Source organism: Dreissena polymorpha, chromosome 5, assembly GCF_020536995.1.
Source record: "Dreissena polymorpha isolate Duluth1 chromosome 5, UMN_Dpol_1.0, whole genome shotgun sequence".
In the NCBI taxonomy this organism is placed as follows: domain Eukaryota; kingdom Metazoa; phylum Mollusca; class Bivalvia; order Myida; family Dreissenidae; genus Dreissena; species Dreissena polymorpha.
The window spans coordinates 61,403,115-61,420,143 of NC_068359.1; the positions used below are offsets into that span (position 1 = coordinate 61,403,115).

Consider the following 17,029-nt stretch of genomic DNA (forward strand, 5'->3'; position numbering starts at 1 on the left):
TATTAATATGCCAAAAATAAAATTTAATAATATCCAAATGTCGGCATGCTCATGGTAGGTTAACATTAAGGCTTACGTTATGCTATATTCACGTCCTATATAAGGGGTAGAGACACGCCAGTCTAACCAGCGTCACCACGTCCTATATAAGGGGTAGAGAAACGCCAGTCTAACCAGCGTCACCACGTCCTATATAAGGGGTAGAGAAACGCCAGTCTAACCAGCGTCACCACGTCCTATATAAGGGGTAGAGAAACGCCAGTCTAACCAGCGTCACCACGTCCTATATAAGGGGTAGAGAAACGCCAGTCTAACCAGCGTCACCACGTCCTATATAAGGGGTAGAGAAACGCCAGTCTAACCAGCGTCACAGGCACACTACTTGCTTTGAGACACAGCATCATCATGGTTGGGTATCTTCTTGCGTTCGTCTTCCTTCTTGCTTCGGCAAATGGTATGTCATTAGAAAGTGAATGTAAAATACTACTACTTAGTCTATTGTATTGTAATGACAATATTATATTTTAACAAACTATGTACATGCATTTGATCATTCAGCATACAATTATCATAAAGTGTTAAGGTTAAAACATTTGTTCAAGTATAATGCAAGTTTTTGGGGATATTTTCTAAATCGCATTGATGTAAAGTCAATGAATTGCTCACCATCAATTAACTGAAAATAAAATCCTTCCGGTTTATGAGAATGTAGGAGAAACGATTTCCCGGATCATCAACGGAAGTCCGACGACCATTGCGTCACATCCGCATCAGATATCGCTCCAAAGGTACACAACTTCCAGTGGAGTTACTGGTACCACCTTGTGGAGGGTCCATCGTCAGGAGTTATGAGTTGTGACCGCCGCACACTGTGTGGAAGGCTCCAAGTTTGTTAGACAAGGTTGTCTCATTTATAAGTAGACCAACTACTGCAGATGGCAAAGTAGCATTGTCATTGTGTTTTCATCTATGAATTTATTGTATCCACAGTGCTAGTATTTAACAATCAAAACCTATGTTTTTGAGTGAACACGTTACAGCACCATCAAAAAAGAAAAATCTTTTCAACAGAAAAATGTTTAACCCGGCAGATATAAAACGTTTAATAGTTTCCAATTTCAGCGCGTCCTCTCTCCAAGTAGTACTGACCGACGGATTCTTGTAAGACCCCAACAGGAAATCATACGCCGTCAGAACGGTTGTCATGGTAAGATCAGTTATGTTAACAATTGAAAACCGGTGAATTGTTCAAAACAATAAAGTATTACATCATGTCGTACTAAAGAATATCACACACAGTTGTGCCGGTGCAAAGATTGCTGTATAATGTTGCAAATATAATCTTTACTAAACAAGTCATATAGATATCACCTATTATACAAGACGAGATCTTTGAAAACGGGACTTATTGCATGTGCGTAATGTATCGTACCAGATTAATCTGTGCAGTCCGCAAATGCTATTCAGTGACCACACTATCCTCTATTATTATATTCTTTGTTAAAAAGGAGGCTTTTTTTCTCGAAACTCCAGGTAAGGCGGAATGTGTTTCCCCTGCTTATACTGTGCAGTCCGCAGGGGCTTTAAGCAAGGACTACACTTTTGACACATGCATTAAGCCCCGTTTTATCTGAGCGCGGCTCATATCTTTGTTGTTTACTAAACAACTATGTTGTATGTTTAGACAGCGATAAATTACTATTTCATAACCTACTAAAGCATCCGAACTACAACGCGGGAAGCGGTGGCTATCCCAACGATTTTGCCCTTCTAGAGCTGACCTCTGATGCTGACCTATCGGGAACCAACAAGGCCATTGCTCTGGCCGATGCGGGCGATAACTTTGATCGCCAAACATGCGAGATCAGTGGATGGGGACATACAGTCACCGGTAAGAACAAACGTTATTATGCCACTAGTGTACACTTGCATTGGAGACGTTGATCGACAATATTTCAAAGTGTTATTACATCCCCTTTCGGCACCTTAGTCGCGTTTGATGTTTGTTTAGTCCCGCCCGCTGTAAAAAGTACTTTTTGTGGTTGTGGAATGTCGCTTATATTAGTAAGGTCTAACAACCCTCGCCGTTTCTTGCGCAATACCAGCCTCGTCTGATATCACATGATATAAAAAGTCACCAACCATATATTTTCTATATCAATTTTTGTTTCCAACCGATTTTATACCAAATTTCAACATGCTGATTTTTTAAATGAAGGCACTAACCCGAACAAACAAATTCCCGATCAGCTACAGGAGACAGACGGTGTCGTCATGACACACAGCGAGTGCACGTCATCCTGGGGCACGAATTACACTGGCAGTGTTTACATCTGCATCAATAACAGGAACACTGGCACCTGCCAGGTAAATTTGTTTAACCAACGTCAACACACAATTTCTTATGTTTTAATTAGTACTGTTCATTTATCATACGGGTTTTGTGGTCTTGGTTTAACATTATGTTCTAGTTGTTTCTAATTTGATTGCAGGGTGGCAGTGGTGGCCCGATGGTGTGTTTCCGTGGCTCGACCCCGTGCTGGCCGGTGTGACCTCCTGGGGCGTGTCTGGGTGTGGCACCACGTACCCTAGCGTGTACGCCAGAGTGTCCACGTACAGGGCGTGGCTCGACACGACCATGGGCAATTAAATGGGCATGCCGGTGAATAGATTTATGTGTGAAATTTTGAAAAGCTCTCAATAAAACGAATGCATCCATATAACATTGGGTTTCTGTATTTACATTGTTAAACGTGCAAAACAGAAAGGTAAACCTACAAGAGAATATTGTATAGTTATTCTGGTTTGGAGTTGCAAATGTCTTTAGAGACCCAGTTACTTAAAATAAAAACAGACTAAAACTAGAAATGGCGCGGCAGAGGCCGACGCGTATCCCCACGCCGAATGTTTGACCTAGGTGTGCCCCAGGGTTGGTAATGGGGCCATGCATAGTTGAGATTGACCGTATTGTCATAAGAGAGGTTCAGTATCAATTTGAAGTGAATCGGTGTAGAAATGAAGAAATTATAGTAAAAGGCAATTTTGGGTGGGTGTGGTCTATGTGGGCGGGGCGCCCCAGGGTTGGTAATGGGGCCATGCATAGTTGAGATTGACTGTATTGTCATAAGAGAAGTTCAATATCAATTTGAAGTGAATCGGTGTAGAAATGAAGAAATTATAGTAAAGGCAATTTTGGGTGGGTGTGGTCTATGTGGGCGGGGCCCCAGGGTTGGTTATGGGGCCATGCATAGTTGAGATTGACCCTAATGTCATAAGAGAAGTTCAGTATCAATTTGAAGTGAATCCGTGTAGAAATGAAAAAATTATAGTAAATGGAATTTTTTGCTGGGTGTGGCCTATGTGGGCGGGCGCCCCAGGGTTGGGATTGGGGCCATGCATAGTTGAGATTGACCCTAATGTCATAACAAAAGTTCAGTATCAATTTGAAGTGAATCCGTGTAGAAATGAAAAAATTATAGTAAATGGAAATTTTTGGTGGGTGTGGCCTATGTGGGCGGGGCGCCCCAGGGTTGGGAATGGGGCCATGCATGGTTGAGATTGACCGTATTGTCATAAGAGAGGTCCAGTATCAATTTGAAGTGAATCGGTGTAGAAATAAAGAAGTAAATGTAAAATAACCTAAAAAAATGAGTGATAATTTCTGACGCGGCCCCACCCCAACTGCTATAACTTTTGACCCAGGGGTCAGATCAAAATTCCAAATAGTGCAGGGTCGCACATATGCTCATAGCTACCATGTGTGTAAGTTTCAAGGTTCTAGTGCTTTTAGTGTAGGAGGAGATAGTGGCCAGGACGGACGGACGGACGGACAGACGGACGGACGGACGGACGGACGGACGGACGGCGGAGATAACCACAATATCCCCACCTTTTTTTCAAAAAGCGTGGGGATAATTAAGAAAAAAACGACACTACCAACTCTCTATATTAAAACAATGTTTTCGTAATATTGATTATAATATAATGAATTCAGAAAATTTATACCGAGGTTGCATTGAAGGAGTATTACTAGGACGAAATAGCCAGAGCTTTGTTATGTTGAAATGGGCCGTGCTCTGTGAAAAGGCGGTTCAATGCAGTCACACAGGCTAATCACGGACAACACTTTCCGCTTTTATGATATTTTTCGTTTTAAGAAAGTCTCTTTTTAGCAAAAATCCAGTTTAGGCGGAAAGTGTCTTCCCTGATAAGCCTGTGCGGACTGCGCAGGGTAATCTGAGACGACACTTTTCGCACATGAATTAAACCCCCTTATCCACAGAGCACGGCCAAAATACAGTTTGAAATAAACAGAGATAAAATAGTGTGTTTTTATGGTTATGATTGTGCATTAGTATGACAGATGCATTTAAAGAATTAGTGCTCAGTCGAACGAGTCTTATTCCATTAGATTTTAAATGTCTAACAAACTGCTTTGGAATTTTACTGACAACCTAAATCATTAGAGTCGCATTCTGCGAAAACTGGATATAATATATGTGCGTAAAGTGTCGTCCCAGATTAGCCTGTGCAGTTCGCACAGGCGAATCTGGAACGATACTTTCCGCCTTAACTGGATTTTCGTAAAGAAGTGACTTCCTTTAAACGAAAAATACCATAATCTGGGATGAGATTGACACTTAATGCACATAAATTTTCTCAGAACGCGTCTCATTTAATTTAAATTTAATGTAAAAAGAACCGCTTCACCAACTTAGTATCGTTTATTGGAATACTTAAGAAAGTTTAGATGTTTCTTATTAATTTCTAAGTGAAGATAAGTTGCGTATCAATTGTATATGGTACTTAAATTATATGTAATAAACATTTAAATATTTTTTTAAGCTGCTTTAAAATAAAGATGATACGTCAAGAACAGTGTGAATAATGTTAAGTAAAACGAACAAAACATCACTCCGGATTGTAAAGGTTTGAATATAGTGTGACTTTTGTTAATTAAGAAACAACATACTTACACATATATATCAGTGATTTGCAATAAAAGATCACTTCGAAAAAAAAGTACTTTCCCTTCATGGATTATTCTGTTAATATGTTAGTGGCAATACCAATTTTTTTTTAATAAATTGTCATCATAGTGACTTACTGAAATATTAGGATATTAACAACAGTCACGAACACAACTTCATTTTATTTATGTTAATAAAACGTACATAAACTATATCTCGGTATGTTGAACTTTTTTCTCCTTGGTAGCGATTATGCATGTATGCAATCATATAATTTGACACTAATTTACTGGAGCATTGATAAACGAATCAATTGTCCTATTATTTGTCAATGATATTAATTATTAATCTAATTGTTAAGTGTGTTTGGAATCTATTCCGATTCCACGTTTTTACAATACGTTCTATAAAACAAAAGGCTGTGTTCATCTTACTTAAGCTAATTAACCTTTTGGTGTTCATCGGTATAAAACAATACCCAACTATGAACGTCCTTCAAGTCGTTCAACTTGGGCATCGGGATTGATTGTTCAACAAGAGTCCCGTCACTTAAAATACACCACTGGTAAAGTGATGTTGACGGACTATCCGAAATGGCTTAATTCAAAAGCTGACGCGAAGTTGATCTCCTTTTTATACAACAATGGTAAGCTGCTTGATTTGCTTTATTTCTTCAAGTATACACGTTGCCACACATTCACTTGATTGGTCTTGCTAACATTAACCATCCAAACTCCTATGCGGTATGGGATTATAACTAGTGGCAACGTTTAGGAAAATATCAATAATAGTGCACTTAAGTCTCATCATACGATAACAAACTTTTGCTAGAACATTTAAACATGTTCAACATTATCACTTGTAGGTGTCTTATTGGTGGCAAATAAATAGATGACAATGTCTGTCATGTAGTTAATATACTATCGATTTGCAATTTCGCTTCTTTTATCAGCGGGCACTATCATAACATTCATCAGCTAAATGTCGCCAATACTGCCTTTCATCTCAAACATGTTTTGTCTTTTTTTTTTACTTGAACTGGACGAACTCAGAGTAGCGGTTTTAATCTATGTCTGCGCATATATGTACACACTGTTTAATCTTAGACAATTTGAATAGTTCGTGCTAGTTTTTGCTTATCACGTGAAACGGTTTTTTAGTGCTCGAAAAATCGGCATGATTCTTTTTCTCGAACAAATTATGCCTACAAATCCCATTTGTTTTCATCGCGATTCGTGTTATGCTCAGAGACTCCAATCAGTCAGATGGTGTCGTCTGTGACACGTAATTCGTTTTTAAACACGTGTTTAATCCTGCGATGACAGCTTGTGTATACCCGTTTAACGTAGGATTCCATGTCAAAAACCTAACCTTAGCATTCAAAGGCACGTGAAACGGCTCACTGACATTGCAATAAACTGGTCGAAATTGCGACCCTTATATTACATATAAATCGAACGGCGTCATAAACACAATGAAAGCAAAAACATCAGCATGATCAGGGGTAAAATCATCATATTAAAGGGACCTTTTCACAGATTTAGGCATGTATTGAAGTTTGTCAATAATTGCGTTTAATTGGTAAATGTCCACATTGAAAAAAAGAATAAAATTAAAGAAGGAAAAAACATCGCAAATGGGCTCGAACCACAGACCCTTGTAGTAAAAGTCTAGAAATAACATCAATCGGATATCTGTGCGCATACAGCCTGCAGGGGCGTAGCGAGACCTCCTATGATGTGAAGGCACATTTTAGAGGGTCCTGGGCACACCCACCAACCCGTAATAAAGGCCAGTAGTGGGCACAGACGCGATTTTTCTTATCATAGTTTAAAACAAACAATAAGCTATTCATTTCGTTGAAAACATTTTTAACATATAAACAGTTTTGGCAACAGATTGCAATTTACTTGCATGGCTGAAGTGTGGTTTGAAGAACTGCATGTTCCGACTCTTGGTACTGGCCAGCCTTCTCGTCATTGTTGTCTTGAAGACAGTCGAGTGCGTTGACGGCCACTGGGAACGACTGTCTGAAGGTTGTCAACGCATCTGCTCTGCTACGAGTCTCACACAAATTCTGCAGTTTGGTACGCCCGTTAAGAGCTTCTTTGGTGTTTGCATCTAGTCCCAACTGATCGTTACATGAAACTGTGAACAAGGGCTAGATAAAAATAATGCGACTTGCAGTGAACATTGTTCGCTAAAGATGCAAGCTCTTTTATTCTTGCTTGGAAACCCTTGAATCGCCCAGACATATTTCCAGCGCCGTCGTAGCATCGTGCACGCTTTTTTCTAAAGGTAAACCGTTTTCTTTTAGAACGGTAACTGTATCGACAGCAACATTTCTCCCTTTGTCGATCTACACAATGTAAAGCCCAGGAACTCCTCTCGCACATAAAAACTCGTTGTCATTTTTGTCAACAAATCTTACACACAGTTACAGTTGTTCGCGTCTTCTGGTATCAATTGCTTCATCAGCAAAAAGAATGGATCTCTATTGCAGGCGTTAAGAATTCTTTCTTGTACTTGTTTCGCAGCTATGGTAAGAATTTCATTTTGAATTTCTGGCGATGTGTATTTGGCATTTTTTTGTCTAAGTGAGTCTTGAGAATTGTGTCAGTGTTTGCTTTATGTCTTAGAAATGCCATGAAATTAATTTACGTTGTGTCCCCTAATTTCAATGTTCTCTTGGGCCGACAAGACAAGGGTCCCTGCAATTTCCCCTTCTATGTGTATGCTGTTTTCTATAGTAAGAGCTCTAGCATCTGACAATGAGCGAGAGATCGATTTGCTTTTCGCTGCATTGATGTCTAAGAAGTGTTCAGCCATTTTCATACAGTTTACATGGTTGCTATTTTTTATGTTCCGCTTAATATAATTACACAGGTTTTTCTAATAAGTTATAAGATTTTTATTTGTGAAGGTTCTTTCTTTTCCCGACTTTGAAAAAAAAGACATGGGACACAAACATCTGCATCTTTTAAAACTGAGTATTTTAATAATGGGCACTCCGTTAGCCATGATGCATATTACTGCCAGAAGTTTCCAGAAATATACCTGGAGAATGAAAAAATAGTAAATTAAAACAACACACCCATTCAAAATTTACAAAGAAAATACCATAGAATACTGTATTTAACATGTCTACCTTAAAGCCACCCACCTTGCATCTGACCTTGAAATGAAATACATGTTTATCAATACATAAAGATGCAATTTGAAAGTGTGCAATATTGTTATAAAATCTATAGCCTAGTTAACAAGTATTTTATTATTTTTCAAACGGTACCGCTTTTGAAACGGAAAGTAGAATTTCTAGACGTATACGTCCATTCATTTCGACAAACGCGATTATCTTTAAGTTTTAAAGCGCAAAAAGACGGATTTCTACCTTGTAACCACTATATATATATATATTATAATCGGTATAGATAAAATTAAATCTGTAGCATAGTTAGCAAGAATTTTATTATTTTTCAAACGTTACCGCTTGTAAAACCGAAAGTAGGATTTTCTAGACGTATACGTCAATTTCGACAAACGCGATTATTTTTAAGATTTAAAGCGCAAAAAGACGGATTTCTACCTTGTAACCACCAGATATGTTCTAATTGGCACAGATGAAATTAAATCTATAGCCTAGTTAGCAGATTATTTATTATTTTTTAAACGTTTCCGCTTTTAAAACCAAAAGTAAGATTTCTAGACGTATACGTCCATTTCGACAAACGCGAGTATGTTTAAGTTTTTAAGCGCAAAAAAGACGGATTTCTACCTTGTAACCACCAGATATATTATAATTGTCACAGATAAAATATGTTTCTTACTTAAACTTAATTTAACTATGCCAAATAAGGTGTGTGGCTTTAAATGATTTTAAATCGACAAATCTTTCTTAGCGTTTGAACGAATACTTTAATGCTGCACAGTTGAAATATCAATATCAAAATATGTGTATTAGATCTATAAACTTATTTCCTATTCTGTTAGATTACGTAATCAAATACATTTATTTAATCTGTAAACACCATAGGTCTTGGAATGTTATTAAATATTTAGCTTACTTTGGTGCATTCAATTAATTATGCTTGTAAAGTAAATTCTTCGTACGAACATTATTATTTTAAAAGTGGTCAAGTTCAGAGTTGGGCTTTTCCTACGAAACTATGAAACGCACCTTATGTGTTCGAAAATCACTAATAACGTTAGATTTTCCTTTTGCAGCAGTCAGCACTTTTATTCTAATTTCATGAGCAATCCATATTTAGTGAATGCTAACAAAGCACACGATGCAATGTTCCTGTAGCATATGCAATACTAATATAACCCACTTGAAAATTATGGAAATAATATATTAGATAACGCATAAATAAGAAATGTGAATCGATAGGATAGATCTGTACATCCGAAAAACTATTCATGTATTTTGTGTGTACTTATTCCTTCCTTGACGGGAGCTTGAAGGTGCTTCGATCGGTCCATTCTTCTGAAAGGATACGACGCCGGTCATCATCTTACACCGTTTGAACCGAACAACATGTATATGACGGTGGAATATTACAGGATTTGATTGGTCTAAAATATTCGCGCCACAGAAAAAAATGTGTTACCGCTATGTACATGCACAGGAAACTCTCTGTCACTCGACCAGATAGTCTTAACAATGTAATGGTTGTAACGCTTGTGAGGTTACGTTATACTATTAAAAAATGCGCTATCTTTTCTTAATTTGGGTGCATTTGACTAGAGTAAAAAGGTTACGGGCGTTTTATTGTTTTCGATTTTTTCATAATAATTGCCCAATTAATACAATAAGTTGTCCGACACACAAAAATACGTCCTTTGTCTTTTTCTTACATCTCAGGAAGCTTCTGCTATATGTGACTATATTAAAAATAGCCTGCTAAAATAGCTTGATATTACGCAAGCAGAAAATGACGGTTTAGGCCTTGAAATAATCAAAGCGCTGAAGGCATTTAATAGTTATCTATATTAAGCACAACTCATTTTTTCTAAGTAAAGTTTTGTTCGATAGAGTCACGATCATTTTCATCTTTTGCAGTCTGTAATTCATCAAGTTCATGTGCGATGATTGCTCCACTCCCATTCCGAATAGACAATAGTTTCTGTAAATCTTGTTTCATTGTCATTTTTCGTCACGGCACCATAATTAGGGAGTTTCTTAGAAAGTACTACGCGTCTTAACGGTTCGATCCTTTATGCACTCTATTTAAATAATAACAATTACAATGACGTCACCGTCATCGACGGCCGACGTTAACGCGCCATGGCGGCAAAGCATGACGTTGCATATTCTCAACGTTCTGGGGGCCGCGAAAAGTAATAAATAGAAACAACATAACGTTTAACAAAATCATCAAATTGTTATGTAAATTATCATTAAAAGCAAAGTAAATAGAAAAATCATTTCTAAATCACGCTTTTCGATCATGAATGTCATTTAAGAAAATACAATCCTGAACATGTCCTTTTCACTTATTTCGAATGCAATCAAAATCACATCACAAATTCAAAACGTGTCTATGGGCACTCAATTGGATTAAGTCTTGTAATTGGGCGCGTTGATACTCCTTGGCTGGAACTGCAGTGCGTACACATCTATCGTTACCCGGAAGCAGATGTTCCACGACCCCGAGTTTCCACTTCAAGCGCGGACCGTCGTCATGGATATGTTGATTAATCACAGTTAAGGTTGTCGTATTCCGCTTCCTGTCCGTCGTATTTTTCGAGCTGGGTGTCGGTGCACATGACTTCTTTCTGCAATTGCATCACCAACGATAGTCGGTCTATCTGAATCCCCGGACTTCGGGACAGCGACATCGTGTCAAATGCTTTGAGATTCCCTTTTATTGCCATGCCCTCAACGTGAATTATTGACGGAATAGGAGATAAATCCGTGTGGGTGCTGTCTTCTAAATATTTTGAAGTGTTCTTTCTCGCAATATTCAGATTTTCTTTCTTTTTCTTGTTCAGCTACTCTCGTATCCTAAGCCGACTGATCTGGGTGACGGCGTCCGGAGGTTCTGGCGTAAAGACGGCGTCCACGTTGCCATACGCGTTGACGGCGTCCGTGTCACAAAACTTGTGCTGGGAGCGCGATGTACGGAGTTGCGCGAGATCCCGTTCCGCGAGAGGTTTGTAGCGCTGCGCTGGAGAGACTTCGTTGGAGACTTTGAAGGTTCATATCGAGAACGTGCGACGGAGGCCGCTCGGGAATGGGCTCTTTCTATTCCCAGAACATAGCCCGTCCGTAAAGGAAATCCAAACTCTTATCTACAGATTGCTTAAGATCTTGCTCTGTATCCGTGGTTGTTTTCTTAACAATTTATTAGTCTCGCCATCACTTTTTAAACGCATTATTTGTAGTTTCTGTTTGAAGAAATGTTATTGTTTGATATACACGAATTATTGTATTTTTAGAGTATTTTAAGCAAGTTTGGACCCACTTTCTAATCAGCACTGGCGCTAAAGCCCATTCCGATACCGACTCCTGTATCACTCCGGCATCCAACATCTTTCCAGGTGTTGTTCCTCCTCCCCAGCAAAACATGCTGGTGTTCTCCGCATTCTCTGCTTGATAGGCCGCGCCTCCCCAGTATCTATGGAATGCTCAAATCGGTACATGTGCCTAGATCAAATTCGCTCTTGGCGAATACATCCTCATAAGTTATGAGTAGATTCGCAAGTTTCTCCCTCTGTTCACTTTACAACTCCTTACTAGACTCTTGTCTTACTAGTTGCTTTTAAATGATCTGGCACCTTGTCACTAAGGCGAACGTTATTTACAGACTGTCTTCTGTTTTCTTCAACAGTTTACGCAAAGTAATCCTCCACGTTTTTGGTCATCGGTACCACTGCCTCTATTGGAAACGCTTTCGCGACTATTTTCCCTTGCTTCAGGACACGATATCTTCAACACACATATTGTCGCATACTTTCCTTTGTCATGCAAAGTTTTTGGTACCAGGACATCCAGACCCTTGTCTACTTCCTCAATAAACTGAGACATGTCACCGTCAAGTTTACATTGTACATGTTTCACAGAATTTGGAGGTATTACACTTCGTTTACTAACGGTTACTCTGCAAACTTTTGGTTTACCGTTTGTCACTGCCACATTCATGGGTACATCTTCCCCATCGATACAGAAGGTATCATTTACATAGTCCAACACAGACCTTCCCTGTATGAAGTCAAACCCTAGAAACATCTCTTGTGAGATCGGTGCTACATGAATGTTCTCCTCATACTATTTTCATCCTCACTGGTCCAACCACACTGCCATTCATTTTCATTTTCTTTCCTGTGGCATTTAACGTCACCCGTTTTTTTACTTTTGGTTTTCGTTTCATGCTATTAAATAGCTCTTCTGAGATTATTGTCACATCGGCGCCTGTGTCCACCACGGCCTCCACTGGTTTACCATTTAATTCAATTGATAGTTTGTACTTGGATACTGATGACAGATGATTGACAATCATAACCTCTCCCAACTCAGGATCTGGTTGGATTAAGACTTCTTTCTTTTCGATATTTGAGTTTTCTGGGACAACTTGGGATACACCAATCCCCTTTGCCTTACTCCCGCTCTCCGATGAACTGTCATCTGTTTGTGTCTCTGCATTCACGAAACGCGTCTCTCTTCTTCTTGAACGTACTGGCTAAACCGATCTATTCCTACGAGATCTTGGTCGTGTCTCTCCTATAGATAAATTACGCCCTCTACCTCTATCCACAGGTTTCAAAGACGAAGTATGCCTCTCTTTTCCATAACTATCGCCATTTTTCTCATACCCCATCTTTGAATCATCACGCCTGGAGGAAGAAATACTTCCCCCTTTTTTCTGATAGTTTGTGGGCCAGCATTTACGAGTCGGGAGTGGCCCCCTTGCCCGACCCCCGCCCGTTTAAACCTCTTTGTCCACGCCCTAGCGGTTGTCGATTATGACATTCTGCTCTGCGATGCCCCATTTCATGGCATGCGTAACATTCTTGCGTAGCTTTCCACTTCTCGCAATCTGATCTTATAAGGCCAGTCTCTCTTCAAAAGAAACAATCATTGATGCCTGGCTGTTTCTCACCAGCTTCTTGTTGAACTCCCCAACCATTATTTATTTCACCTATTCCTGTTGAACGACCTGCACCACATCGACCTCTATAACCACCACCTCTGCTATAACCGGCTTGATTTCGGTTACTGTTCCATGGTTGGAAACCTCCATTACGACCATATCCACCCCTATTTGGCTTATTGTCCATCTGGTTGAGCCCACTGATACCACGCCCATTACCACTTTTGGCTCTACCACCAGTACCTTCACTCCTGTTGAATGTCATTTGTTTGTCAAATTGGCTTTGCATCTGCTTTAAACTCTCATCAATCCTGTTAATGCTTGTTTCAAAAACATTAACCGCCTCCTCTGGATCTCGCGTCGAAGTACGCCTCGAGCTCTTTGCCTTTACGTTTGTACTATTGATGTTCAAATCGTAATGTACGTAATCTTTAGCTTCGTCCATGGTTTTGATACGTTTAAGACAATCGTCTTTTGATGCTTCTCTATTTTCGAGTACTAAACAGAAGCGGTTGACTTCCTGCGAAGCAGCATATTTTTCAGATACTTTACTGAATGCTCTTAGAGATATCATCTGTACTCTATCTGCCCACACCTCAAGGGATTCGTTTGACTCTTGACACGCTTGGTTGAATCGGGCTTGCGCTGTCTCCACTAACTCCTTTCCTCCGAACCTTGTTTCTTACTTCTTTATGAGCTGCCTGTAAGTGAGGCGACCAGTACCGGAAGATATCAAAGTATGATATTTAGCGGCATCACCTTGTAAGCTCCAACACACGCAATACCTGCATTCATCCTCGGTCCAATTGAAAGCTTTTGCATTACTCTTAAACTTCAATTTAAAAGAGTCAAAATAATCCCCTTTACCATCAATGGAACCAGCAAACCGCAAATGTCTATCCAAACCCTTTGGCATCTTCCGTAAAGATACATCCTCGTCTGAAGAGTTTCTGATGTATCTGTAGTTTCCTCAGGTACTGATTTTCTCTTGGGTTATCTTTTAATTTTATTCTTTGTACTTTCCCTTTCTTTGAATTTAAACAATTTCTAACATTTAGATTTGGCTTTTGGATTCTCTTCTTTTTCATCTTCTGAATCTTCTGTTGTGTTGTTATGTTTATGCTTTTTCTTGTGAGAAACCTTCTTTATGCGTCGTGTAGTAATAGTTGCAGGTGTACTACCCTCTTCTGACTCTACTGTCTCAGTTTCTTCCGGCTCTTCCTACACTTCATCCACATGGGCTTTGCTTCCAGATTTTTGTTTTGCAGCAATAATAAGCTTATCTTCAGTATCTGTTCCTGAACTGAAGGCATCTTCCAACCTCTTTGGCTTAAGTTTTGGAAACTCAAGATCTGGAAGTCTATCAATTAGCATATCATTCATCTCGAAGTCCAGTTGGTTAAGCATAGCCGTTGTCATTTTCCCGCCAAATTCCTCCTTCAACATATACGCATTCAGATTTCCTTGAGATAAACGTAACATGTGCATGCGTTTTGAGATGTTATCTCATATGCCCACAATCTCCTTCAGTTGTTGCACCGGGACAAAATTCACTTTCAGTTTGCCGCCCTCCAAAACGCCACCTGTTGCAGAAGCAGAAATACTGCCACCTTTGTTAGAGGTCGACGTTCCATCACCTGAAGAAAAGGTAGTCATCGCGCCACCTGATGCTCCTTTGGCTGCAGCCGGATCAGTTTGTGATCCCTTTAAATTCATTATAAAATGTGTCAATCTGGGTTCTGGTGTATCACTCATCTTGATCTTATTCAAAATACTTCGCTATCTAATTGTCATAATATGAAAATAATATTAACACTTCATTTGAGTGTCACACTATTAAAATATACAAACAGCACTTTTCATAAGTGTCTATTCTTTTATTTTTCACTAAATTTGCACTTCATAAGTGTCTCTTAATTCAAACAAAATCACACAATTGATTTTGCACTAAAATACGTGTCACTACTATTCACAAATCACACAAATGTTGTTGCACTAGAATAATTGTCAATGATATCCACAAATATTCACTTTTTTATTAAAGTGTCACTTCAATGTACAATTTATATATTCAACTCAATGTGCATAAAAACAACTACAAAATATATCAAACAATGTACATTAAATGATAATATGGCCTCAAACAATTTATCTCATGATTAATGAAACAACAACATAAATATTCACACTTTTAATGTCAATAAATGCCAGCTTATGCTTATTGATCCTTAAGTGGCCTCTTTACTACTTTTATTCCAAAAATGTCTTTTAATGTGAGGGGAAATCACCGAAATGTATTGCCTATCTACTTACTGCATGCAAACACTTCCTATTATTGCCAAAAAATAATTTCTAAATTTTTTCCAAAATTTCACTTATCCAGAAATATTACACTTTTTTTCTGGTAAGTTGCTTATCTGTGTATAATACAGATAAAATATCACTGTTTTTTTCTAATGTCTACAGTTATTGATTGCTATTTTAGCTTTTTATATATTTTGCAGTCTGTATTTCAAGAAATAGTTGGATTTTCCAGGAAAAGATGATTTGTTTTTGTTGTTTTTTCTCCACTGTCAAAGTATTGCACCAAATTAATGCAACAATGTAGTTTCTGTAGTTATTTGTTATTGCTGATATTTTGTGACTGATAAACTCTTGTGTTCTGCACCACTGTTGCAACAATTGACCAGTTTGTGTTGATCAATTAATATTTTCAAAACAAATGCACCTCCTTTGAATAATATATTTATCTTGAAACAATTTACAATTTTAATATATTTGCAGCTAGAAATGTGTGCAAATACACAGGTACACTTAGAAATTCCAGTTATTGTGTAACAACTAGCACTTGATATCTTGAGGTCTCTTTTTCACCAAAAATGACAAATATTCTCAAATAAAACAGCATATGTTTACAACAAAATATTAAATTGTAATATCCGGACATGCATCAAATGCAAAAGTATGTTTTCAATCATGGGCCACACACATACAAACAATCTTACAGTCTTCAATTTGTACTTGTATAGAAATACTACACAAGTTTTTATGCAAATCCCACAAAATTCAATGTTAATATCACACTAGCATATCACCTTGCAAGCTAGCATGAACAATCTATTCAAATTTTAACAGGTCTATTTTTATACACTACACTGAGTTGGCCTGTAGTGTTTATATTGGCAAACAGCACAAGACAACACATCATGTGTGGGACAATTATAACAAATATATATACAAATATGTACAAAGCAGAGTAATTCTCCTACTCAACACATATATGTACAATGTACATACATTTGATGTCAACCAACCCGGTTAAACACCAATTAAATGAAAAAAATCACTATATAATTCTGCACGGACCTTGTCATTTACAAGATGGGGTTTTCCTCAAAGTGTAGTATAACAGTGTTAACACTGCACTGTTAAAAATCTTAAATTTGCATATAGCATTTTATGCAAGTTGAAATATTGTGGCCATTTATTTACAATCAATATTGTCTAATATTTCTGGAGAAAAATCGCTTTGCAAGGGGAATTACGCCCGGTCAGACGTAAAAATACAAACTCATGACTAAAAGGTACAAATACAAAATAAATGTCAACTATTTCTTTTTCTAAAAATAGCTTGAGAAATTTTTCAAAGTCTTCCACCCTCGAATTTACTCCACACTGGCTCTTAACAGCTCTAAAGTCGCCCTGATGAAATACACCAGTGATATTCATAGAATATACCTCGGACCTAAACCATTACACCAACCACATTCAGCTCAGGCAAGAACCACCTTTCTTTTTTATGCAGATTTCAATTCAAATCCACCGGGGCAACATCCCCATTTTTCCACTGTGAATTCTACAACAATTAAAAAGAAAGTACTCGCAGCGCCATTATGGTCGAATGGTTACTTAATTGGGCGACCGTTTACCACCGTATAGGGGACTTACGAGTGTTATAAGGGCTGA

At 38.3% G+C, this 17,029-nt stretch overlaps 1 protein-coding gene and 1 pseudogene across 1 annotated transcript in view; both read left to right on the forward strand.

The window, feature by feature from the left end:
* The window catches only part of LOC127831274 (chymotrypsin-like serine proteinase), a 9,610-nt pseudogene extending 6,960 nt beyond the window's left edge, over positions 1–2,650 (forward strand).
* Positions 1–17,029, forward strand: part of LOC127881098 (45 kDa calcium-binding protein-like) — an 85,511-nt gene that overhangs the window by 55,886 nt on the left and 12,596 nt on the right. The gene's annotated exons all lie outside the window — the stretch shown is intronic.